Source organism: Stegodyphus dumicola, chromosome X2 (genome assembly GCF_044657685.1).
Source record: "Stegodyphus dumicola isolate Sdum_Otavi_A_Nest chromosome X2, ASM4465768v1".
Taxonomy (NCBI): Eukaryota; Metazoa; Arthropoda; class Arachnida; order Araneae; family Eresidae; genus Stegodyphus; species Stegodyphus dumicola.
The window spans coordinates 48066570-48093365 of NC_140781.1; the positions used below are offsets into that span (position 1 = coordinate 48066570).

The following is a 26796-nucleotide window of genomic DNA, read 5'->3' on the forward strand; positions in this document are numbered from 1 at the left end:
TTATTTTAAAGGACACCAAATAATACTCTAATCTTCGGGTACGCACTTGATATGAACAAAACAGAACATGACAAAATTACAATATAGTCTGATGTTTTGCGTTGAAGACCAGAGTGTTTTGTTTCAAATCTAACCTTAATCGCAGCACTTTTGAAGTTGAAATAAAGAAAAAATAATTAAAATATCAGTTCAATAGATTCTTTTCCATTGTATATTTTTGCATGGTAATATTAAATTATCATACTTTACTTCATGCAACTTTTAATAATAATTTAATAATAATATTTTAATAATATAATAAATATCTTACCATATGCTTTATTTTTGCTCCAAATATGTATTGTTTCTTCTTGATGTATTGATATTCTAATACAGCAAAATGTTACAAGAACATGTTTTCTCATATTTAAATTTTTGTAAAGGTCACATAAAATATGTTCCATTATTTACTTGCTATTATGATTATTTCTTAACAACTTGGATAAGTAACCAAAGAAAATTATAAATTATAAATACAGCTTTATAAATACAGTATTTAAGGTCGTCTTAAAAATTTATTTGAAAGCTAAATTTCTTGTCTCTTGTAATAAGGGGGCATCAGAGTAGGGCATAAAAAATAAAGTTCTAAAAAAGATAGGAAATAAAATAAAGTACGAGTAAACCCCTGAATGTAATGACCTAGCTCCAGCAGATGGCAGCACTTCATGTATAACCGGTCTCAAAGCGGATGTTGTGTGGTAGTGAGGGAGGAAGCGTAATCTTTGAAATGGATGTTAGTGCTGTGAACGTGTTACTCGATTTTACGAATGTTATGCCGACGAACTATTAGTTAATAAATAATTGTATGTTTAACAACAAGAACGTCTCTACTTAGCAGAATCTAGAGCAGCTGTTATTGTTTTTATGAACGATGGAAATTATCTTCTACTGTGCTGTGCTTTTCCCCAACCATCGTGAGCTTGTGTTTACATTTTCATCCGCAGTTCCGCCATCTTTTACCACTCCGAATATTTATAGTTGGCTTAAATTTGCAAAAAAAAAAAAAAAAAAAAAAAAAAAAAAAAGTGACCGAGTTGCAATCTATTGATTTCATGTGCACATCGAAATAACTTTACTGCTACTGTGTTTTGGATATAACATCATCTGCTCGTGAGAATACATGCTGCAAAACATAGTAGTAATGGATATTTTCTACTTGCCTTGTGACCTTTTTGTAATTTGAGATGCTAACTATGCATTGGATTTTTTATTGCAGCCTCAGTGTAATGACGAAGAAAATATCAGCTTATATGCATTATCAGGTAAGTGTTTTTATTAATCTTGTGCTACAAATCTTGTTGAACATTGAGTGTGTTATATTAAGTAATTGTGTTTGTTTACATGCTCTTAAAATAATGTAAAATCTTATTTTAAATTTTCTGAAAGTTGTTGAATATTTTAATTATTCTGTGTGAGACGAATATTCATTACAAAGTGGATTACGTACAAATGCAACCAGCTGACAAAAAAAAAAAGGAAAATAATACCTTAAATTTCTTCTAGTATGGTCGTACATCATGCCAAAATATTTTGTCTATAGCATATTTTTTTTCTTTTCTTTATCAATACTTTCAGTTTAAACGAGTTCTGTGTTCTTATAGGATTGCATTGTTCCTCTCTTTTATCTCGTTCAGCCGTATTTTTATTATAAATCTTACTGAATTTGTTAAAAAATGTTTTTACACATCTTAAATAAAGTCGACGGACGTTATAACGGCCTTTCGCGTCCTATGAAGAAAAAGCGTTATAACGAGTAGTCATAAGTGCATTTATTAGTGCTCTTAACTCTGGGGTTCCAACCAAGGAGGCTTTCATAATTTCAGGCTGGAATACGGTCAGCCTGACACCATTTACTTTCTGCTGTGCTGTGAAAAGGCTTTTTCTAGGTATTTTAATCTTAACTTTTTAAAATCTAAATGTATATGTATTTTTTGAGTTTTGGAAAGGCAGGGGTGATTGATCTAACAATGGTGAAAAGGGTGCATGGAACAAAACAGATTGAGAACCATTGTCTTAACCATTTGGAGTTTATTTTTGCCGGTCGTAATAATGGAACAGTCGCTATCCTGAGCGTTCAGTATAATAAATTTAAACTGTATTTCTTAAGAACATTGAGGAAATTTAATTGAAAAATTCAGTGACTTACTTGTAATTTAAGTTGCATTAATCGTTAATGTAAGGTATTTTAGATTGTTTAAGCAATAAACTGAAAAAAAGAGAACTATTTTTTTATTTATGTAAAAATGGTGTCATGTATGTATAAGTTTTCTTAAAATTTACTGAATAACTTTTCACATTAATTAAAGAATCCTTTTTTTTTGTGTAAAACCACATTCCACAGAGAAGTTCCAATAAAATTTTCTATTCATAAAATGGCTGTAAATGCAGAAATTGAGTTGATTAATCAAAATGTTGTGAAAATTCTACATTTAATGGAATAATTGATGATACTGTCAAAAATTAAAACGAAAGAGTAGATATAATTTCTAGGAATTAATAGCACTTAAACTAATTCCATGCCTGTTTGGCTTTGCCATTTACCTGCCGATCTTCCGAGTTATTACTTAAATTACATAGTTTGTCAATTTCATATAATAATTCATTAGATTCAGTATTTATCGTCCATCAGTTTCCGAACGACAAAAATCAACGAACACTAATAGTTCGATTCGGCGAAATGCCGCACGAGAATGTTCTTGTTACCCCCCCCCCCTTGTTGAATTAATACGAGTCAGTTTCCCATAGAAAGTCCTCATGTAAGTACCTCTTCCTTTACGCGGATAACCCTCGTATTCAAATAACCGTAGACGATTCAGTATTTATTTAACAAGAAAGGTCCAAGCCTGAACTCTCGATTTTTTTTTTTTTTCCCCAAAAGCGTATGTAATATGAATGTACTCGTAGTAATTAAAAAATTTGCTGCAGATTTTCTATAATTATCACCACCTCCAATGATCGCCAGTGACGAGCTTTTTGTGAAATCTTAAAACAGTGCAGTATCTCCAAAAGTAGTTAGATTTGTCTGTTTTCATTACACTTTTCAGACTGTTTCAAAAGTTAATTTTTTTTAAAACATCGTATATTTCTAAATGGACTAATGTATTTAGAGTTTTTTTTTTTTTTTTTCCTTCTGCTTTATATCCAGTAAATTAAATGTTTTATTGAAAATGCTTCTAAAGTTTTTCAACGAAATTGCAATCTTCACTTACTTGGAACTTTGATATAGTTAATTCTACAATTTTTTTCCCCCCTGGTATCAGTGCCCGGCCCCAGAGCCTTTACGGCGGAAAAAAATTTAGAATTTAGAGAAGCACCGAGTAGCTAAATATAGAAATGGCAAAATTTTTAGAATTTAAAAGAAGACAGTAGAATTGAAAAGCGGAAAATATTTAGAATTGAGTGCACCGGGCAGCAGAATTTGGACTCTTAGAAATTGACCAGGCGGCAAAATGCCTTGTGCTGGCCCTATATGATAGCCTTGTAGTTCTATCAGTCGTTGCGCTATCATACCATTTTTGAATCAACAAAATAACCATTAAAGAAGCATCGGAAAGTTGCTCCGAAGTATTAAACAGCTTAGCCCAAAGCTTCGGCGTTAGTGGTGTAGCTACTAAAAAATATATATTAACACTCAAAAGTCACAGCTCCTGCTTGCTAGACTGAAAAAGCGGAATTGAAAGCCAAAGAAAAATCGCTTCCTTTTCAACGAGCCGGTACCCATTGTTCCAAAGGCTAATTACATAGGAATCATCATTAATGATAAACTCACGTGGTCACATCACATTGATCACTTGAGAAGCAAAGCAATCAAAGTCATGAAGTGCCTACTTGCCATCATAGGGAAATACTCAAAACGTGACCTTTCAAAGAAAAAAAATTCATCTACACTTCAAGTATTAGTCTTAATGACTTAACCTTCGGCAGTTTGGGCTACTCCTTCAGATATACACATGCTTCAAGTTGTGCAAAACTTATTTTTAAGGATCAATATTAATGCACACTATTTTGTTTGAAATAAATTTCTACATGCTGACTTTAAACTGGATACATTGGGTAACTTTCTCAGGAAAGCTAATAAAAATTCTTCGAGAGTGCTCAATTTTATGACCAAATGACTTTTCACCACGAAGTACTCAACGAAGGTATCACTCTACTTCAAGCGCCCACTGAGGCAACCGAATCCAGACAGCCGAAAAAACAACATGCACTTAGCATGTTAATCGCTACCTGGACACTTTGATACTTCCGTCGAATTAGTTCTCTTTCCGCGATTCCTCGAGTACAGTCCCCCCTCCCTCAGCTCCTCAGGGAATGTCACACTAAGTCTTTAAGAAGAGCTGGGCAGTTTCTTTGTGAATAATTTAGTCTTCGTTAAGTTAAGGCTCCTCTCAAAATCATTAACTTCATTCTATTTATAATTGTGCTAAAATATTAGCTGTTATTTTCATATCTGTGGCTTTATTTGCAAATTATATACAACGATATATATCAGGGGTGGCCAAAGTGCGGCTCGCGAGCCTGATATGGCTCTCGCAGGCAGTTTGTGCGGCTCGTGCATATAAAATATATGTATGAAATATGGTAAACTAAAACTGTTCAGTGTCCAAAAAGAAGTAATTAATTAGTTTAGACTCCTTTACAAAGTTATCAGGGATTTCTTTCTGTTTAAAACATCCTACACTACTTCTGTAATGATGTAAATATGAACTTGTGGCTTTTAGAAAATCTAGATGCGGCTCTCGAACATTCCTGAATTCAAACGTGCGGCTCTTACTGACATGAAGTTTGGCCAACCCTGATATATATATTGTGTTGTCATTGGTTATTGTGGTCACATGGGTTCGAATGAAGCAAATGAGCAGCGTAAGGTTTAATAAGTATATTCTCCTCCAGAAAGAAATCTGCTCTGGATCAGATTGTTACAAAAATATCAAAGTATCTCCTCCAGAATCGCGGAACCGGGAACCTGGCTTCAGCATTTATTAGTGGCCGAGCAGTTAAACCGCTGAGCACTTGTACTTCAACCCAAGTTCAAATCCCGAAGAACGAGCTCTCTGCATAAAAGTTTTGACGACTTTTCCGATTCGTAATGTAAATACGAGACAATCTTCAATTAAAAAAAATTCCCCCACGAAGGTGGCCCATCCTTTAGCAGATAACTCTCGTGTGCTTTACCATAATCAAAATAAACCAAAACTTAAGCATGGCTCGTTTTCACTTTGTCCTTTTCCTCGTCATCGTCAGCATCATTCCAATTTTTAAGATCTTTGCCGCGAATGCTCTACAGTCAGTCATAACTTGCAAACTTGGTTTTCTGCTTTTATCTATTCTTAAACGGACTATTACACTATTTTTCGAATTACTATTAAATTATACTGTTTCAAGCCAAATTATAGCCAAAGAGCATAAAAGAAAAAGTTTTTACTCTCATAATTTCGTACGTCAAATTTAATTTACCAGGACTACTGTTTTATGATTTTAAATCTGAGTGTGCGTTGAGATTAAAAGCGACTTTTGCACATGAAACTTAAATATTTAATTCTTATGGAATTTGAATCACGTGTTTTTCAGCATGTAAATAACATTTATGTAAATCGACAGAATGAATTGAGGGCATAATGTTACATGTTTTAATTTTAAATAATATGTAAGATTTTCTATATTCTTTATTTAATGGTGGCCGATAGATAAAAAATTCTACTACAAAACATGAGAAAAGTAGGTTCCAAAAATATATATTCAATTATTCGGAAAACCTTCTTATCCAGAAACGACGCAATCCTGTTGCTGACAGTTACAAGTGATTCTACGGTAATTTGCATTCGTGAAATTTTATGCCTAGCTTCTATTCACTTTTGTGCTTTATTATGTGCTATTTAATTCTTAAATTGCATATTGTTTAGTTCATCTGTGTTGTATTATGTTCTTCCTGAGAGATTTTAGTTTTGAAAAAAATCTAGTAAGTAGTAATGTAAACGAACAAAATTAATAATAGTACAGGTAGGCCTTCTAAAATGCAGTAGATACGTTCCTTGAAAATACCGCTTTGTGGAAAATCGCGTTATAAGAGACACAAACTTAATACAAAAATTGGGCTTCGGTTCTAAAAAGAGAAAACATGGTGTAACATATTCATAATTTTTTAAAAAAAATTATATACATTAAAAACATTTCATAAAAAACTTCAATGTCATGTAAAAACTAAAAAGATTGTTTTCAAGTCAATATCAAAAAGAAGCATAATGTTATGCTCACAAATTTATTCCTCGTCGTCATTTATTATAGTTGGTCGAGAACGTTTCTGGCCTTATTTCAAGATTTGAGGTTTCATCGATAAGTTCCACTGCACTTCCGGTAGGTGTTTAGGTTTGATGCGCGCGATATTATTTTTATAATGATATAATTTTATTGAGATTATAACCCCTTCTAAAGTATCAGCTTCTGTCTGTATATCGTAAAAGGCAAGTTTACACTTCAGTCATCCAGCCGCCTATTCTTACATACGGCTCGCCTACCCTGGGCAAACGCCAGGGAAAGTGACATCTATTCCCTACAAAAAATTCAAAACGAGATTCTCAGGATAATCGCCGAAGCTCCATACTACGTTAGAAACAAAAATATGCATGCTGACCTGAAAGTGGAACTTATTTCTGAATTTGTGCACAGAATAAATGCTAAATTTTATGATAAAGCTACCCAGAACACGTCCGCCCGGCTTACGAAATACTCGAAAAAGACAGAAATAATAGGCCATTTGCAGCTTTTCTCTTAGATAGCGCAAACACGCAGAGACAAGATCAACATGTGTAACCTTTGTATTAATTTTACTGCAAATTTTGGACTTAAAAATTTTCAGTAGCTCGACAGGAGCCACAGGACTGTCTCTACACCTCTGATAGGACAATGCTAGTCTTTTGTCATCACTTTCTCACTCGCCAGTGAGATTTCAGGGACAATGCGTCTCAATGTTTTCTTATTTTTTATTGTATTTTAGCTTAGGATACACACCTTTATGGTGGATCAAATTGAAAAATTTTCAGTAGCTCGGCAGGAGCCACAGGACTGTCTCTACACCTCTGGTAGGACAAGGCTAGTCTTTTGTCATCACATTCTCACTTGCCAGTGAGATTTCAGGGACAATGCGTCTCAATGTTTTCTTATTTTTATTGTATTTTAGCTTAGGGTACACACCTTTATGGTGGATCAAATTGATGAGCCCTTATGTGTGAGGCCCTCGTGGGATTCCGTGATAAGCTCTGCTAAGAGCGGAATTAATTCCCGCTCTTAGCAGAATATGCAACCAAAAATAATACCAAAATACCAAAACCAGAATATGCAACCAAAAGCATCAAAGTGGTTAAGGGAGCCGGCTGCGATACCAAAGGGCCCGGGTTCGAATCCCGCAGATGGCATGGATGTAAAATTGTCTGTCTCTTCATAGGAGGCAAAGGTGTCTTCATAATAAAGTGACCATCACTTCTGGCCTTAGTTGTGGTCAAACCGAAGTCGGCTGAGGGCCCGCCATTGGAATATATATATATATATATATTATATATTATTTATATAGTGTTTTAACAAAAAAAAAAAAAAAACTCTAGAAATCGAATATTATGATCCTAGAGCCGAATAATGAATGAATTAAAAAAAGTGTACTCTTGCCTATAGATCTGTGGGTGGTGGTCGCACTGTGAAACCAGTGCGGTTTTTTTATTTTGAAACTTCCTGAGTTAGCAGGGGGGGATTACCTTTTTCCGTGCACATTTCCAATAAATGGCGAAATTTGCGAATTAAAAAATAAATTCTATTTAAGCATTGCATTATATGTAAGTTTTTTACATTATTTTACAAAGTAAATTGCCAGAAAACATGAAAAAATAAACATTTATGTAATTTTTATATAGCAGTATTATTTTACAAAGTAAATTGCCAGAAAACATGAAAAAATAAACATTTATGTAATTTTTATATAGCAGTATTATTTTACAAAGTAAATTGCCAGAAAACATGAAAAAATAAACATTTATGTAATTTTTATATAGCAGTGAAAACATAAGAACGTACATAATAAGGACGTTCGGATAAATGGGTTAAAAGAAACTAAATATGGATAAAATAAACTCGGTGAATTTTTTTAAATGTCAAAGAGCAAAGTTTTTTGTGAACCTCGTCAAATCATGTTTTGTCTTTTCGGTGTGTGTGTGTGTAATTATAGCAAAGCCTCGAGGGCTATCTGCCTAAGAAGGGGGATGCCTTCGTGGAGGACTTTCTAAGGGAAACTGGCTCGTATACACGTTACACATGGGGAAAACCACGAAAACGCCCATGCAGCCAGCCCGTTCGCGGGATTCGAACCTCGGACCGAACTACCAGTGTTCAGCGACTTTACCGCTCGGCCGCTGGTGGGCTCATTTGTCTTTTCGGTGCATGCACAGACCAACATTGCACGATTCGTTACATGTATCTTGTTCTGTGAGGTTTTTCCCTTGTGCTACAAAATGCGCACCGCCGGGATTTGCATCTTATTGGCATATGTTCAGCGTTCTTTAGTCTCTTTTCGTCTGTTAAATGAAGTTGGTGGTTTTTTTTATGTTAAGGGCGGGGGCTTGTTCTTTTTCGCTTTGGTACGGATCCTTCGTTTCTCATTCGTATTTATTTTATTTGTATTTTGTCCCAAATACTTAAAATTTAAATAAAACTTTTACGCGATTTCTATTTTTAATTATAGCAAAATATATTTACATTATATTTAAAGCACACAAAATAATTTATAAAGAACACAATACTATCATAGGAAGCAAAGCGTTTTGAGCTCAGAGAAAAATCTCTGAAAATGGAAGACATTTTCACTGGCCAGGTGCATATATTGTTTAATTCTGGTTTCAGAGTCCCTTATCTATATCCGGGTAAAAATACACATTCCTGTTTAAAAGCAGCAAACACCATTGTGAAGAGCATTGGTTTCAGGGCGCGACCACTGAGCCTCACACAATGCTCTAGTCAGTGCAGCAGTACTCAACCTTTTGACTAACGCCGTACCATCTAAACAAAAATTGAAAAACTTTAGTTACCACCACTATATTTTACAATGATTATTTTTCGATTTCTCAATAGAAATATTTTAAAAAAATATATTTTGCCATTTGCACGACCTATTATCTATTTATATTAAGTATGGCCATATAAAATATTAGATTAAAAATTGGTTGCCATTTTAATTATCAAAATTTAAGTTATAATACTTTAATTATAAAATTTAGTGCGAAGTTTGGGCCTCTTTAAGACAGATCAATTTCTTATGTTTGGTCTTATTTCACTTAATTTTAACCGTAAAATTAGGATCCACTTTTAAATTTCTTCTGTATTTATTTTTCAAATACAACATGGAAGAAAATACTTGTTCACACAAATAGATTGTGAAAAAAGGAAATTTAGTACCTTGCCTTTAAATTCCTCTTTTCAGTTCAACCAACATTTAACAAGTGCGTTATTTGTGAAATCTTCAGTTCGATTACAAGAAATTTCTATCAAAAATTTCAGGTACATTTGAACAAAATGGATTTCTAATCAAATTTTCTTTTTCATAATCCTCAGGAAAATACATGCTGAAATTATTTATCATATAAGAACAATAATTTTTAATCTCGGATGCAAATTCTTTTATTTTCAAATTATTTTCGGTTACCCAACTTGGTTCTAAAAGTGGTAAAAAGCTACAAATATTATTATCCAATTCTTTGATTATTAGCTCGAGTTTTTTATCATTACATTTATTTTATCTCTGGCCGTAAACAAACTAACACTTTGCCCTTGTACTCCTAAATTTAATTCACTTAACTTTCCAAAAATGTTAGCTAAATATGCTGAACGCGCCAACCATAATTCACTAAATGAAACATTTTTGCAATTCAAATTTTGAATCGCAGATGAAAATTTGAATTTTTGATCGAAGTTCAAAAAGACGATTTAAAACTTTGCTTTTGATTAACCATCTTATTTCGGAATGTAACAAAAGCGTTTCATGTTCACAGCCCATCTTCTGGCATAAAACGGTAAGAATTCTTGACTTAAAGCTCGGCTTTGAATAAAATTAACAATTTTCACTGATTGATTTAAAACGATTTCCAGGTTTTCGAGTATTGTTTTGTCGTTGCACGACAATGCACTTATTCCAGGAATATCATTCTCATTCCCAGAAATAAAATTGTCAGTTACTTTGAAAAATTTCATTTGCAGTTGCTGAATCATGAAGAGATTCACAAAATAAGCACTTTTCAGCAATTCGTTTATCTTTTCCGAAACGTATGTGAGTTAATAATTGAACAAAATTCCTTATATTCGTACTTTCATCCCGTTGCAATACTCACTGTGTTTTATTTTTTGAATGTCTCTTCTTTATTTAATTTGCCATTTCATGAATTCGTCGAATTACTGTATCATTTGCTAACGGAATATTATTTTATCTCTAGTGGTTAACAAATATTAGCCGTAGTAGTAAAAAAATAAATACTACCCGCTTTTTCGTTGAATACTTCACATTTATTCTTTCAATTGGCATGCTTAGATTCAAGATATCTTTTAAGAAACGATGGTGTTGTACTTTGATTAGATAATAGCTCGCCGCAAGCAACAAATTGGGGTCGAGGGTCCATTTCATCTTCATTCCAAGTAAAACCAAATGATAAATAACTTTAATTTCATTTTCTATAAGGAATTTTTCTTTTCTTTTCAATATTTTTAGTGCTAGTAGATTGCTTTGACTCCACCACTTGTGAATCATCTCTTTTCCGCTTCGTCAATCCTAGCCATTTTTCCATTTTGAAAATCTAGGTTTGTTTTATTATTTTTTCACAAATATTTAAATGCACAATATATTAAGAGTTCTTCAAAAACAAACGACGATATTCTCAAATCGCGTAGAAAAGTAAAGGATACAAAGCTACAAGAAAACAAAATACCTGCTGTAAGAGACAGTAAATCGACGTAAAATAATTATTGTAATTGAAAATAAGAATATAAGCAAGGAAATGGTGGCGATATAAAGTGTAGACATGCTAATGAATCGATGAACTAAAAGAATTAATGAGATACTGTTGACGTCATACAACGCCATCTTATTATAGGAATTTATTTTTTATTTCCTATTAAATGCATCATCCATTTCTGTTACTCATTTTAAAAACGTCGTTTATGACAAATTTTGTTATGTCTGTGGCTAAAAAAATATTTGTGAAAATAAAAACGGATTATTTTGCTAAAGTCTATGAGCGCGGCTATTGACGTTAAGCGAAGCTCAGATCGCATAAACTTACGAGTGTCAGAGAAAAAAAAAGGTACTTTTCCGTTTCGCCGGCGCAAATCTCGCCAAGCAGACTTTATTGGCGACAACATACAGTATACACATAAAAAATATTTAAAAAATGTCAGTTCTAAGAATTCTTTTTTTGAAGGCATAAACATTTTAATATCGCTTAAAATTTTATAAAAAGCCAATAAATAAAGACAATAAATTTGTAAAAAGACATTAATTTAAGAATTTACTATGTTACATGGTTCAACATCCTAATTCGCCGGTTCATATCACGTGACCCCAAGCGATCTCATCTCACGTAAACTACTCTACAAAAATCTAATGCTCTCAGTAATCATCTACATTAATTTAAAGTTAAATCTTAATGTGGAACACAAGTTTAAATGCAAGAAATATTTCAATTCGTACGAATAGCTTACTCAGAAATTATGTAAAACTGCAGTGCTTTACTTCGCTAATGCATTCTCATTAGAATGGATGAATTTAACCCTTGACTTTACTTTTTCTATATTTGCGGCTTCGGGTAAGCGCTGTGATTGCATTCTAATTGACTTAATTACCGAAAATGGCCTTAGACATAAAACTGAACTATCTGATAAAAATTCTATGTAATTATATACCAGTATTGAAAGAAACAATCAATCTGATAAGAAAAAGCTGCGACTTGTTTTGAAAATGAGGCGTAAAAGGTTACCAGCGAGAATATTACGTTTGGCATCGGTTGTACCATTATTGGCGACTTTATCGCTTGCGCCGGCAAAACGGAAAAGTACCAAAAAAAAATTTTAAACAGGAGGCTGGGGTATTTAATAGTTTTCTTTGCTTACCACATATTTTCTTTTGCGTACCACAGACTGGGAATCGCTGCTCTGGTGGGTCAGTGGTCGCACCCTGAAACCACAAAGCAAATGCCATAAATATACACAGGTTTTTATATATGCAGTTTAATTATTGTTATATTTTTATTGTTTGTGATAGAAACTATGATGTGCGATGAATAACTTTTGAAATTTAAAGTTGTGTATATTAATAAAAGGAAGTTATTTTGTCTCATTGAAAGCGAATTTTAATAGGCATCCAATTTGAAATACTAAGACCTAAAAAAATGTGTGGTTCTGCTGCCATCTTTTGTTATTTAGAGGTAAAAGGGTACTGTTCTCTTATCGGGACCAGATTCAAGATATCGCCAAAAGCTGACGATCTGGCGAAAAATTCAAAGCATAATAATCGTCAAAATATATTTACGGTTAAGTTGAATAAAAATCCAAGGGAAAAATAACATAAGAGATATTCGTAAAATAAGAAAATTTGGTACTTTTCCGTTTGGCCGGCGCAATTTCCCATTTCGCCGGCGCAAGCGATAAAGTCGCCGAAAATGGTAGAATTGATGCCAAAAAGAATATCTTCGCTGATAACCTTTCACGGCACTTTTTCAAAACAAGTCGCTGAGATTTATTATCAGATTTACCTTTTTTTTTTTTTTTTTTTTTTTTTCAATATTGGCATACAGTTACATAGAGTTTTTTTAATTATAATATTGAAATAATTCTTGCATTTAAACTCGTATTCCATACTGAGATTTAACTTGAAATTAATGTAGATAATTCCTGAGAGAATCAGATTTTTGTAGCGTATTTTACGTGAGATGAGATCGTTTGGGATCATGTGATATTAACCTGCGAATCAAGAGGTTATACCATGAAAGCATAGTAAATCTTTAATTTAACGTCTTTAAATTCTTAAATTAACGTCTTTTACAAATATGTCAAAAATGGATGAAAAACCAATGAAAATTTGGGATTTGCCCAGGACAGAGGAAGAATCCGTCAGATTCTTTCAAGCGAAAGGCGTTTTGCCTAACATTGCTATTTGTGAAAATAATCATGAAATGAAATTATATTTCGGAGACAAAATTCAATGGCGTTGCAACCTTTCAACTTGCCGCAGTAAAAGAAGTGTACGGAAAGGCACATGGTTTGAATCATCGAGATTGAGTTTCTTGAAGTGTTTAAGATTCATTTATGGTTGGAGTGAAGAATTAACTTCAGTTAAATGGTGTGAAAAGCAGTTGGAAATCAGTCACGGAACAGTTGTGGATTGGAATAACTACATGCGAGAGGTTTGTGTGGATTCTTTACTTAAACGTCAACAACGCAGAATAGGAGGCCCTGGTATGATCGTTGAAGTGGATGAAAGTATGTTCACGAAGCGCAAAAACAACGCGGGACGGATTTTGCCACAACAGTGGATCTTTGGTGGAGTTTGTCGTGAAACAAACGAATGTTTCCTTGTGATAGTGCCAAACCGATCCATTAGTATTATATTAGAGGCAATAAATGAAAATATCGAAAAAGGAACTACAATATATTCCGATTCATGGAAATCATATTGCACTGAAAAACTGGAAGAGGAAAGTTTCGAACATTTCAAAGTGAACCATAAATACAATTTTGTAGATCCGGAAACTGGAACGCACACGCAAAAAATTGAAAGACTATGGGGAAGCGCAAAATGGCGGAATATGAAACACAGAGGAACTGCTCGGCATCATCTAGAAAGTTACCTCGCCGAATTTATGTGGCGAAAGGGCACAAAAGACCCATTTGAAAAAATTCTAAACGATATTAAAATATTTATGCCTCCAAAATAAAAAAAAAAAAATGTTTAAAATTCTTAGAATTAACATTTCTTAACATTTTTTTTATGTGTATACTGTGTGTTGTCGCCAATAAGGTCTGCTTGGCGAGATTTGCGCCGGAGAAAGGGAAATGGCGAGGTTTGCGCCGGCGAAACGGAAAAGTACCGAAAATTTTTATGTAAATTAAACAATTTGCCCCCCCCCAAAAAAAAATCGGTTTGCGAATAAGATTAACGCGGAGCCATGAAACTGCGGATATCATTTAAAATGTCTAAAAATCAAGGGCAGTGCAAACATTCATATCGATTTCATACTGACAAAATTCAGTAAAAGTTAACTGCAAATATCATGCCTAAATAAAACGAACTGTGATTAAGAAACTGATTATCCTTCAAACCAACTTTCAGAGCATAATTTTGTATTTTCTATCGTCATATCCTCCCATCTCCATATTTCGGTGTTTCCTTCGAATTGAAGTAGAGTTTCATTTTATGGTTTTCCGTGTACTTTCCTTCACAGTGAATACTTCCTCGTTCCCTAAGAAATTGTATGGAAGCTGTTTTATCGTTAGATTAAGTCGAAAATTTTGAAATCCACGGTAAATACAAGAATAATAAAAAGACAAGTGACCGTTATATCTTTAGAATTTGTATTCTCGTTGTCAATTTTGAAACTCATTCCTTTTACTCTTTTTAAAAATGTAAACACTAACGATATCAAACGGAAACATTGGCGACTTCAATATGAATATTTGTCGCCAATCTCTTGGCGAGTTTAGCGACAAATTTGGTCCTTTTAACAGAACAGTACCGGTAAAAGGTAAGTAATCTATCGGTTTTTCACTCGAAAATTTCGGAAAGACGAGGGGACAAAAATTCGAAAATTGGTGGTTTCAGGGCACGACCACCGCTCGTAAGTTATACAATGGAAAATCTTATTGATCACATAAATATGTATAATTTTTCCCTTTAAAATTAAAGCTATTACATATTACAAGCTGATTAGTTTAGGAAAAATAAAGTACAGAAATTATTTAAAATACTAAGGAAAAATACAGAAAGCTATTGATGCTAGCAGGTGCAATCCTGTCCTGAGGTGAAATTGCACACAGTGGGTGAAATTGCAGAATAAACAAGAGAGTTGCAGTCATTTCACTTAAGCAGCTTATTGTTAACGCTGTAACCATCCCAAAAGAAATTCGTACACACGGGCGTTTTCGATTTTTGAGAAAAACAGATTTGGTCTTTTGTCGATGCGAAAGAGTTAAATTGGTGGCTAGCAATGGCTAGTTTGGAAAATTCAAAAAACGTCATTCGTTGTTCAACATACATATACAATGGGAAAGGGCCTCTCAAGATGAGGGTGCAGGAAAAAAAAAAAAAAAAAAATTATCCAGCAGAACTAGCAGATATTATTCAAACGAATGGTTATTTGACTGACCGAGGGCTTAATGTGATGAAACATGATTATAATGGGGAAAAAAAATGGCCTAACAGGACCTATATCTCAGAAAATGAAAAAAAACCGCTCCTATCTTTAAAGTTAATCGATATTTATTAGGTTTGCAACACCTTTCAAAAGCTCCACTGTTACAGTCTTCTGTTTTGGGAATTCAATGCCAACCTCTAGTTCTGCAGGACGACAGAATAACCTGGCAAAAAATATCTGTTGTTTATGATTTTTACGAATGTTAAAAATGTAGTCCACACATTGTTGAATATTGAGATTTCTTGATTATAAAGTAGAACAGTACCTATGCATAGTGCGGATTCCCTACAGTCCGGTTTGAAAATTTCAAAGCAAACTAAATTTTAATTGAGAAAAATAAAATTATTTTCAAAAATTAGTGCATAAAATTATTTTCAATACATAAATGAATGGTTTTGGGGAATAAAGAAATCTTTTTTTTTTTTTTTTTTTTTTTTTTTTTTTTTTTGTTTTTACGATATTTTTTTAGGTTATGAAGGTATTTACATATTATTGCATCCAGCTTTAGAAGCTGCCAAATTTTCAGAAAGTGCCAAACCATTGCAATAACACCCATAAACACTTTTCAGGCAACTATGCCTGTAAAAATCTTTCAGTCAAGCAGCGTCGCCGTTTTCTTTGCTTTCTTTTTGTTGCATTACAAGCACCAATAGTTTTTATAGCCAAATCGTGATGATTTTTTTTTTTTTTTTCCCCTTTAACTCAATATTAAAATATCGCTAGTGGAATTTTCCAGTAGTGGAAGAAACTTTTTAAAACTTCTCCAGGAATATATATAGTACTATTTTGCCGCAAAATCACTGAAGGAGCATAAGATGCGTTTTATAGATAACCGGTGTTCAATGCGGAGTTTAAGCAATTCCCTGATTTCCCCCCCCCCCCGAGCAAAAACAGGTCGCTATATGTACATGGGGTAAAAACAGCTTAAAAAGATTAGAGAAGAATATCACGAAAAATGATTTTTATTTTTTAATGTATCATATAGTCATTGTTTAATAATTAAAATTTTTGAAATGTGTTTTCTTTTGGTATTTTGATAATATTTGTTCACAGTAAATATCGATAGTTTGAAAATGTTTTGAAAAAAAGTTGCGAAAACCGCCAATTTGCATTCGATAAAATATTTGAATTCTTGCATATGTTATTTCTTATTACATAAACAGAAAAGCCTAATGCGTAAAATTAAAATAAAAATTCAGAATAAGTTAAATTGTAAATAACTCATCATGATTATGTTCTCATATTTAAATAATTTCTGTGCAGTAATGAAGTAAAAAACTTGATTTCAAGAATTTAAATATCAGTGCTTATTATATTCTAATGTCATATTTACCTACAAATATTTATATGTCATATTTACCTATTCCAGTAAGTTTTTACAACATTCTGACATAATTTATGTGTATTTTAAATAAAACAATCCATTTCAGCATATCAAATAAGATACGGTGGGTCGTTAGTGACACTTCGCTCCCTTATCACATTTGATACCGTGTGCCGACGGAAGGAAACTCAGCCGTATCATATAAGATACGTTTGAAGCGAAGAGGTTAATGAACGTCAGTTAGGTACGTGGTCGGCGGACCCTCTAGTTTATGGGAAATCGCGATATTATTCTCCTTCCTAAATACTGTTTTGAGTGAAATGATGGTACAGTAGACTAATTTTGTAGTCTAGATATTGTACGAAACTGGCAGACCTAGAGGCGATGCGGAAGCAGCAGTGCAATCAATTTTCACGTTTCTTGAAAACGGTGCAGAGGAAAAACAATTTAGAATTGATGAACTGATGATGGAGATTGAAAGAGGCTTTCGTCCTTACCCAAAAATAGCAAAAGCACCTCTCCTTGAAAAGTATGGCATGGTGTATCGGATAACAGGCTAATATACCTTACATTGTGTGTTTAAAGGCTACAGGTAACGACTATTACTGATTCCTGGTATCAGGAGATGTTGCCAGAGGATGAGGAAAGGTTAAGAATTGTTAAATTAATTAAATAAAATTGAAGCTGCTATTATCACTGAGGATGCACGACTTGACACGCTACTTTCCAGTAGATAGCTTTTTGGAAGGCGTTAAGGATCTCATTCCACAGTCTCTTCAAACTTTTACAGATGCTGTAGTGATGAACAAGCAGAAAGGAAATATTGACAGGTGGAGGAAGAAAATCACTTTGAATAGCTAACTGCTTATAGACTTGAGGCCAAAGTCATATACTATATCTCTTCTGCAAGTGAGGGTCGCAGCAACTTTGCAAAGAAAGTACGGATCGCACGGGTTACTTAATGTGCTGCGTTCATTAGGATTTTGCTCATTATGCACAGAAGTCGCACGCTTTTAAATGTACTTCATTATCTAACGACTTTTGAATCTTAATTAGATGGCATTTTCTCAAATGTTGTATGATAATGCAGACTTCAGTGTGCGAACTGTTGATGAGTATAACACATTCCACTCGATGGATGGCATATTTTGTGTGACTCCAAAGTCTGCTGTTCGCTTTCAACACACAGCTTGATTGAAGGCTATACCTCCAGCAAGAAGGACGAGTCGGAGCTGTTCCATTGAAGCTGATATCCAACTTAAAACCTCCCAATTCCATTAACACAAAACCCATTAACACAAAACTTAAACATACTAAACGACGATATACAGGATGATCAGCCTTGTCCATCTGAAGGACAAACGAGAAGGAATCCTGAGCCTTCTACAGCTATGAAAACTTTAATTACTTTGGCCTAACAACTTCCCCCCTGTCTAAATAAAATTTCGTTTCAAAGGTATTTTCCTTCATCAGTACTTCCCTATTTACTATACTTAACAAACTGTAGCCTGTAGCGTGGTACAAACATACAAGTTAACAAATGCCCACAGACATGGTACCTCATTGACATTCCACAGTTTAGAGTACAAAATTAGTCAGCTGTAGCATCATTTCACTCAAAACATTCATTTACAATTTGCATATGTAGCAAGGAGAGTTTCCATAAACTAGTTGGTCTGCCGACCAGGTACCGCATTGACATTTTTTAATTCCATCAGTGTGAAACATATCAGGCATTCGTAAAAATAATTAGTTTCAACCATATGACGTTGATATTATGGCACCATCTCACAGTTTGAAAGGCGTTTTTTCCAGTTTTCTCGAAAAGCCTAATAAGCGGCCTTTTTTCAGCACGCTGTAGCGGGGTCGCAGATTGTCCGAACATTAAACTTAATATATGCATCTTGTAAGAAATTTTGTCTCAGTATCATAATTTTACATAGAGTGGTCATCTTCGAAAAATGCATAGTTTTCGAGTTATAAGCGAAAAACTGAAAAAGGTGCCAAAATTTTGTGTTTTTCTTCGATTTTCATTGTCAAGCCGGCGACTGGCGATGCGGTAAACTTATAGTGTTCGAATTCAGCACCTCAAAAAACGTATAAAGATATCGATGAGAAAATAACGTCTATATTTTTCTCCTAATAACACCTTTTTTGAACCTTCGATCATTGGACTAGATACTTGACTGCTGATTATTCATTTAGAACTGTTATTTAGCAAAATTAGTATTATTTAAGTCAACTAATGTGCATTTATGGCACAAAGTAGCGCAGTTACTTTTGGATCTGGCTTCCTATATGTTAACCACTCACTTCCTATTTCTGCTCAAAACAAATTGTGATATTATGATTTACATATGTTTCAACTAACACGGTGTTCTTGAAACTTATTTCTAGATGCTTATCGCCCACCAGCGGCCGAGCGGTAAAGTCGCTGAACGCTGGTAGTTCGGTCCGAGGTTCGAATCCTGCGAACAGGCTGGCTGCATGAGTGTTTTCGTGGTTTTCCCCATGTATAACGTGTATACGAGCCAGTTTCCCGTAGAAAGTCCTCCACGAAGGCATCCCTCCCTTTAGGCAGATAGCCCTAGTGTGCTTTGCCATAATTAAATACACCACATACACCTAGATGCTTATCATTTTAACACTTTTTTCCCTCTGAAAATGTAAACATGTGAAACATTGTGTATGTGCGTGTTCCTTTATTTGTGTGTTATGTATTTGTTCACGTGTGTGTTACGATTTGCATTAGTGATGACTTTTCATTATAGTGCCATCAAACTTCGTTCAAAAAATGAGGAAGGTCGAATTTCTAACAATGAAAAAAAAAAAAAAAAAAAAAAAAAGATTTAGAGAGGAGAATATGAAAAAAATTATCTTTTCTGAATCGTTGCTGTTAGATAAAATGGATTTATGAATATCTTACTTTACTGAGGTAACTGTAATAAATAGTTTTTGTTGAGTATCGTTATTTTAATTAGAAAGCTGTTATTTCTAGACCGCAGCAATGTGTTCATGGGGGCCTCTTCGGAGCTCGGGGTCCTTAACGGTTGCTGGTCCGCCAGATGTTTAACTCGCCTCTGGGCCGCGGAACTAAATTATTTTATCCATTCCTGGTTGAAAAAAAAAAAAAAAAAAAAAAAAAAATGCGCAGCCCAGGGAGTAAAATTTTAAGTTTCTTAGTTTGGTTTATTTGATTATGCCAAAGTACATGAGGGCTACGTGCCTAAGTGGAAGCGTTGCTTCGAGGAGAACATTATAAAGCAAATTGGCTGGTATAACATATTGCACATGGTGAAAGACGCGAAAACGCGCAGCCAGCCGCTTCGCTAGGAATCGAACTCAGGTCGAACTACCAGTGTTCAGCAACGTAACCGTTCGACTGCTTTTAAGTTTTCTTCAGCTTTACACCTAATTGTAATGAATGTTAACTACTATGATCAAAACACGTTGAATCCCTTCCGAGACGTCCATCCACATTTCTAATTCATTTTAGTCTTCTGTGGATGTGATCATCATAGAGAGATGATGTTCAGTGGAAGTGTTTGTTTATACTTTTGGAAATATTGGTCACTTTTGGAAGTGGTAGTCTTACGGAGGTAGTCGCGATAAGAAGGTTCATTATATATTGAATTTTTAAAATTAATTCACGTAAAATACATTACAAATACTTGTAAAATATATTAAAGAAGACCATCTATGTTTCTAATTTATTTTGATCTTCGGTTGAGATGGTCGTCTTAGAGGTAATACTCAGTACATGCTTCTACTGTTTGAAATACTGGTCATTTTTGGAAGTGATCGCTACAAGAAGGGTCATTGTAGATAAATTGTTTAAATCTAAATGACGTGATTATAGGATCCATTTTAATTAGATTTTAAAAATTTCCATGATTTTCAAATAAAGCTCTTAAACTTCTAATGGCTGTAATTCTCTTTATTTCTTATTCAAACAGTTGTTTCTTGTGCAAATACGTTGCTTTTAATTAAATAAAATCAATGAAAAAATATGCGATGCTTAATAATGGAAAAAATGAGTAATACTCTTATTTCAAATCGGACTTTAAATTGCATCAACAATAGTTTGTTTTAATACTGCTTTCATATCAACGCTTAGACGAACTCTTGTTCAATTATGCGACAATCAGTGTTTTAGGCACAGCTTAAGGTTATAATACTACATGGGGTGCAAGGGAGCCTCTATTTTTACTATCGGACAGCCAACAGCTAAGTTACCTTCTTCTAATCATAGTCAGGAAGCACCAGCTAGTCTTAAGTTTTTGTTATGGTTGTTGTAATAAAACTTTTCTTTCCTAGCTTGGCGATATTTCTAAACGTGCCTTAGTTTTCCCCATTGCAAAATAAATGGTGACTTATTTTCCGTTTCTTTTTTCCGGGAGACATTTTTTTCCCCCACAACTAACTACAATTAAACCTCAATTTCCCTAAACTAAGTAGTATAAGCGTGAAAATTTGTATATTTCTTTTGATACCCTTGATAGAGTATTCACTACTTTTATTTTGTGTTTCAAATATCAAAACGTTTTAAATAAAGTAAATTTTTTGTCATCCACGTAATATTGATGCGCTTTTCTAAAATTTTTAGGGGAGAGGTTAATTGCTCATTTCAAACTCATAACTACAGCTGTGTTTAATTTAAAATCGTAAAAAAGAACGATTACATTCATACCATCTAAAAATTTTGCAATTTTTAATGGAAACTCGTACAAATAATGCATTGTGTAACAGCTTCAAATAATATTAAAATCTTGTAGATTAAATAATTTAAATAGATGAACATTAAGGTATTTGTGAATGGCAATATTTGAAACCAGACTCGAGTGCCTCGTGCGGCTCTCGCACGAAGAATGTAATTTATTTTTAAATGATAGACTAGGTTTCATCTTCTTGTTTGTATGTCGCCATTTTTTTGAGTGTTAAATAAAAGTTATTGCTGTGTTCCATCATTGGAGTTTCTTCATTTCGCCAAAGAAGTATTACAGTCTTAATTATTTTGGAGGCACTGACCGAGATCGAATAATCGTGCGTATTTTCATTTTATTAGTTCATCACTGAACATAATATTAGTGATACCAGATTATTACTTAATGTTTATATAGAATTGCTTTATGTTATTAGTTCATCACTGAACGCAATATTAGCGATACCAGATTATTACTTCCTGTTAATATTGAATTGTCTTATTTTATTACCGTTTTGGATATTATTTTTAATATTCATTTTAGTTGTCCAGACAGTAGATATATATATTGCTCTATGTTGTTATTCTTATTTTAGTCACCATTAATGTGGTAGAGAGAATGAACTTCATATAATTTAAATATTTCATTTTTGAGGGATACGTATTTAACAGAGTGCATTTAATTTCGTGACTCCTGACTGCATTAATTAATTAAAGTAATTAATTTGAGCTATTTTGAGGAAATATAAGGAACACAGTGTTCGTTAATTTTAAACACAGAAACAATGTCTTACTTAGGAAGAGCTCGTAAGGAAGATTTGCAAAATCTCGCGGCTGAACTGGGAGTTCATGTGACTGCAGATTTGAAAATATTTGATTTGGCGTTTGGGCTTCCCTGCTCCGAGTAAACTTAATCTCACTACAGGTCGACTCTCCCTTTGGGCACGTCGTGGAGGTTCAACCTCCACTATTACCCTCCAGAAGAGCCGCGCATCACCTGGGGACAGGCCCCAGGCAGCACCGGTCGTCTAATGCTCCTACCATTAACTCCTACCATAGTCGCTCGGGCGAGCCCGTCGCAGCGGACATTACCCAGCGACCCCGGTTTATAACCCCCGGGTTACTAGCACCACGCCGCGCTAGGACATGCCAGACTCCGAGGCTGGCCAATAAGTGACCTTTCCCAGAGCCTTCAGAACCACCAAGTTCATAAATTTTATACCCCCGTGGCCGAGACTGCCTAGGTACAGATCCTAGCCAGTAGCTTCGCAGAGTTCTCTACGTCGACCCCCGGGGGGGGGGAAATATTTGATTTAAAACAGAAAATTGTTGAAAGTAGAGATTATGATGAAGTCTTCGTCAAAGGAGTCTTAGACACAATAATAGAAGAACGGAAAGAGAGGGAGGAAAGGGAAAGAGAAGAACGTAGGAGACAGGAAGAAGCAGAAGAGCGGAGAAGGAACGAACAATATGAATTAGAGAGATTAAGACTTGAAGCAGAGACAAAGTCTCAAAATACCGGACAGATCCGGCCGAAAACGGAGCTGCGTCACCTTATGCAGAAATTCGATGACAAGAAAGGAGATATCAGTCTATATTTGCTATTGTTTGAAAGGCAAGCAGAATGGGCTAAAATTGATAAAGAAGAATTTGTATCTCATTTACTAGGACTACTTCCTTACGAAGTAACCCAGTTAATAGCTAGAGAACCCTCCGATAAAGCTAAAGACTATGAACACGTGAAAAATTTATTGTTAAGACGGTTTAAATTAAGCCCGGAAAAGTTTAGGCAGAAATTTATGAAACATCAAAAGAGTACCGAATCCACATGGGCGGATTTCAATTATGAAATAGAAAATTATTGCAAAGAATGGGTGACTGGTCTAGGAGTTAAGACTTTTGATCAGTTGCTAGATTTGATGGTGCTTGACCAACTTAAACGTCGAGTTCCTCCTGAAATTCGAGATCATTTTCTTGATGAATGGGTAGAGATGATTTCATCTAAAAAAATTAGCTGAAAAACTTGATGCCTATGAAAACGTTTGCGGAAACTTTCAAAAAAGGCCTGTAGTGGATCGGCAGAAAGAAAGATACAATGCGCTAACTCAAGGTAAATTGAGTTCAGATAATAAAAATAAAACTGAAAAAAAATCGTCATCAGGATTTAATTCGCAAAGCTGGTTTCATAGACCTAGAAGTCCACGTCCAGATGATAAATATGAAAAACGAAAAACGCCACAATGCTATCAGTGTGGGTCCTATCAACATTTAAGACCCCAATGTCCAAAACTTAAGAATAGTACTGAATCTCCTGCTAATCTTAACAGAATTAGTGCAAAACCAGAAGATAAATTTCTATTACCTTATACTAGTATGGGTTACGTAAATGGTCATAAAATTCCTATATTAAGGGATTCAGGTGCTAGTATTGATATAGTTTGTCGCAAATACATCACGCCGGAAATGCTGACAGGTGAAAATGTGTGGGTGCAACAGCCATTAGATTTGAATCCAACCTGTTTACCATTGGCTGAGATCGAACTAAATTGCGATCTTGGGCGAGTAATAACTAAGGCTGCCATTATTAGAAATGAATTCGACAAAGGAAGGTATTTATTAGGCAATCGAACTTTTGCACTGATGAATAAACAAGGAAAGGAACCTGATAGTTGTCCTCACCAGGTTAATGCTGTCTCTACTAGAGCTCAAAAGAAAAGAGAAATAGCCGAAGAGAAGATCTTGGAACCGATGAAGGAAGAAAATAAAGCATCCAGAGATGTTTTTGAAGAAGATGATAATTTACCGGAGCTAAATTCGGAAGATGAAACTCATGAAACTGGTAAACATTGACTCAGAAGAAATTGCACAACTTCAGCTTGCTGATAAGGAACTGTCTAAAATCATCCAAGAAGTTAAAGAAGGTACATACAAAAATGAGAACTATAGTCTGACAGGAAAAGAACTTTTAGTTAAAAAAACGACGGATAAAATGGGCTTTGAAAGACAGTTTGTCGTTATACCTGAAAAACTCAAGCCGTCAATTATAAAGATGTGCCACGAAGGAACTTCTGGTCATTTGGGTGTCAAAAAGACCAAAGACAGACTTGCTAGATATTTTTACTGGACGAGGTGTTACAAAGAAACTGAAGATTTTGTAAGAACCTGTGATGCTTGTCAGCGCGCTGGAAAAGGAAATGACAAAAGGAAGGCTCCAATGACATTAGTACCAGTAATTTCCGAAATATTCACTAAAATAAATGTCGATACCGTTGGTCCGCTACCTATTTCAAAGACTGGGAAAAAATATATTATTACAGCTCTGTGTATGTCGTCCAAATATCCAGATGCTGTTGCGGTGACAGACATTTCTTCGCCATCTGTGATTGATGCTTTCTTACAGATTTTCAGTCGTATGGGTTTCCCAAAAGTGATCCAAACAGATCAGGGGACCTCTTTCGTCAGTGCTTTGACAGAGGAATTTTTGGAGCGTTTCGGCATTAAACATGTAAGAAGCTCTGTGTATCATCCGCAGAGTAATCCCGTTGAGCGATTCCATAGAACGCTAAAAAGGGTGTTAAGAGTCGTATGTATAGGGGCGACTTCGGATTGGGAGAATTATCTACCATCAGTTCTTTTTGCTCTCAGAACAGTCACACACGAAAGCACTGGTTTTACACCAGCAGAATTAGTTCATGGCAAAAACCTATGAACGCCAGTCACTTTACTTTATGAGCAGTGGCTAGAACCGATTGAAGAAAATAATAATGTTGTCAGTTACGTTTTCGAACTTATTAATCGAATGAAGAAATGCCAAGAACTTGCCGTGGAAAACATGAAAGAAGCTCAACAACGGAGGAAAATATGGTACGATCGAAACGCAGTGAAAAGAGAATTTGCTAGAGGAGATTTAGTTCTTGTTTTATCAACGAATCGTCAAAATAGACTAGAAGTACAGTGGAAAGGACCTGGAAAAATAGAGCAGAAAATTTCAGAAACCAATTATATTGTAAGTTTCGAGGAACAAAATGAGCCAAATCAAGTATATCACATTAACATGCTTAAACCATATTACAAAAGACCAGAAATGATTAATATGATAACTGAAGTGGAAGGAGACTTAGAAATGGACATTCCTCGTTTACCTTCCAATCCAAGTATATTAAATTTCTCGGACATCATAGAGGAGAATGAACTCGAGAAAAGGTTGAAATCCGAGCAAATAGAAGATTTACGAAAGATTTTATGGAAATATTCTGGTTGTTTTTCAAATAATCCTGGACTAACAAACTTAGTTTGTCACGATATTGAGCTATTAAATAACGAACCAATACAAATAAAGCCATACAGACTGTCACCCCGACAGACTGAAATTCTCAAAAAGGAAATACAGAAAATGCTCGATCTTAAAATTATAGAGCCGGGAGAATCGGACTATACATCTCCCATGATTTTGATAGAATCTTCATCAAAGGATCCTCGGCCTTGTATTGATTATCGTAAACTGAATGCTGTTACTAAAACTGAATACTATCCTTTGCCTAATATTGAAGAACGTATCGAAACTGTAGCAAAAGCAAAATATATTACCCTATTAGATTTATCTAGAGGCTACTGGCAAATTCCGTTAACAGAAAGAGCCCAAAGATATGCAACATTTGTAACTAGTTTTTTAAGTTTCAGGCCTCTACGTTTACCCTTTGGGTTAAAAAATGCCCCATATTTTTTTAGCAAAGTTATGACTAAAGTCCTGGCTGGATGCGAAGGTTTCGCTGTACCATACCTGGACGACATTGCCATTTACTCAGAAAACGGGGAAAAGCACCTTAAAAACTTAAATTCTGTTCTAGAAAGAATACAGAAAGCAAATTTACGACTAAAACCATCAAAATGTAAATTTGCACAAGATCAAGTGAGATACCTAGGCCATGTTGTGGGACAAGGACAACGAACCCCGGATGAAGTAAAGATCCTGGCTGTAAAGGAGTATCCTACGCCTAAAACTAAAACAGAAGTACGTGCTTTCTTAGGACTGGTAGGGTATTATCGCCAGTACATACCGAGATTTTCGAAAATTGCTTCACCCCTCACGGACGTTTTGAAGGGGGTAACAAAAAAAGGAAATATAGAATGGTCTGAAATATGTGACAAAGCTTTTAAAAATTTAAAAGAGTTGCTATGCAAGAAACCAATTCTGTATGCTCCCGACTTTGATAAAAGGTTTATTATACAAACCGATGCCTCAGACAATGGCATGGGTATAGTACTATGCCAATTAGATGATGAACAACGTGAACATC

At 34.6% G+C, this 26796-nt stretch overlaps 2 protein-coding genes across 9 annotated transcripts in view; one reads left to right on the forward strand and one right to left on the reverse strand.

Moving 5' to 3' along the window:
- The window catches only part of LOC118197731 (UPAR/Ly6 domain-containing protein rtv-like), an 85855-nt gene that overhangs the window by 42409 nt on the left and 16650 nt on the right, over positions 1-26796 (reverse strand). The window lies entirely within an intron of this gene.
- The window catches only part of LOC118197781 (uncharacterized), a 120993-nt gene continuing 94920 nt past the window's right edge, over positions 724-26796 (forward strand). For 4 of the 8 annotated variants that reach the window (XM_085809900.1, XM_035369346.2, XM_085809899.1 and 1 more), the window contains exon 1: positions 724-1301. The gene's annotated coding sequence lies outside the window, so the exon portion shown is untranslated. The remainder of the gene's footprint in view (positions 1302-26796) is intronic. The other 4 variants (XM_035369357.2, XM_035369351.2, XM_085809898.1 and 1 more) reach the window with 1 other exon arrangement.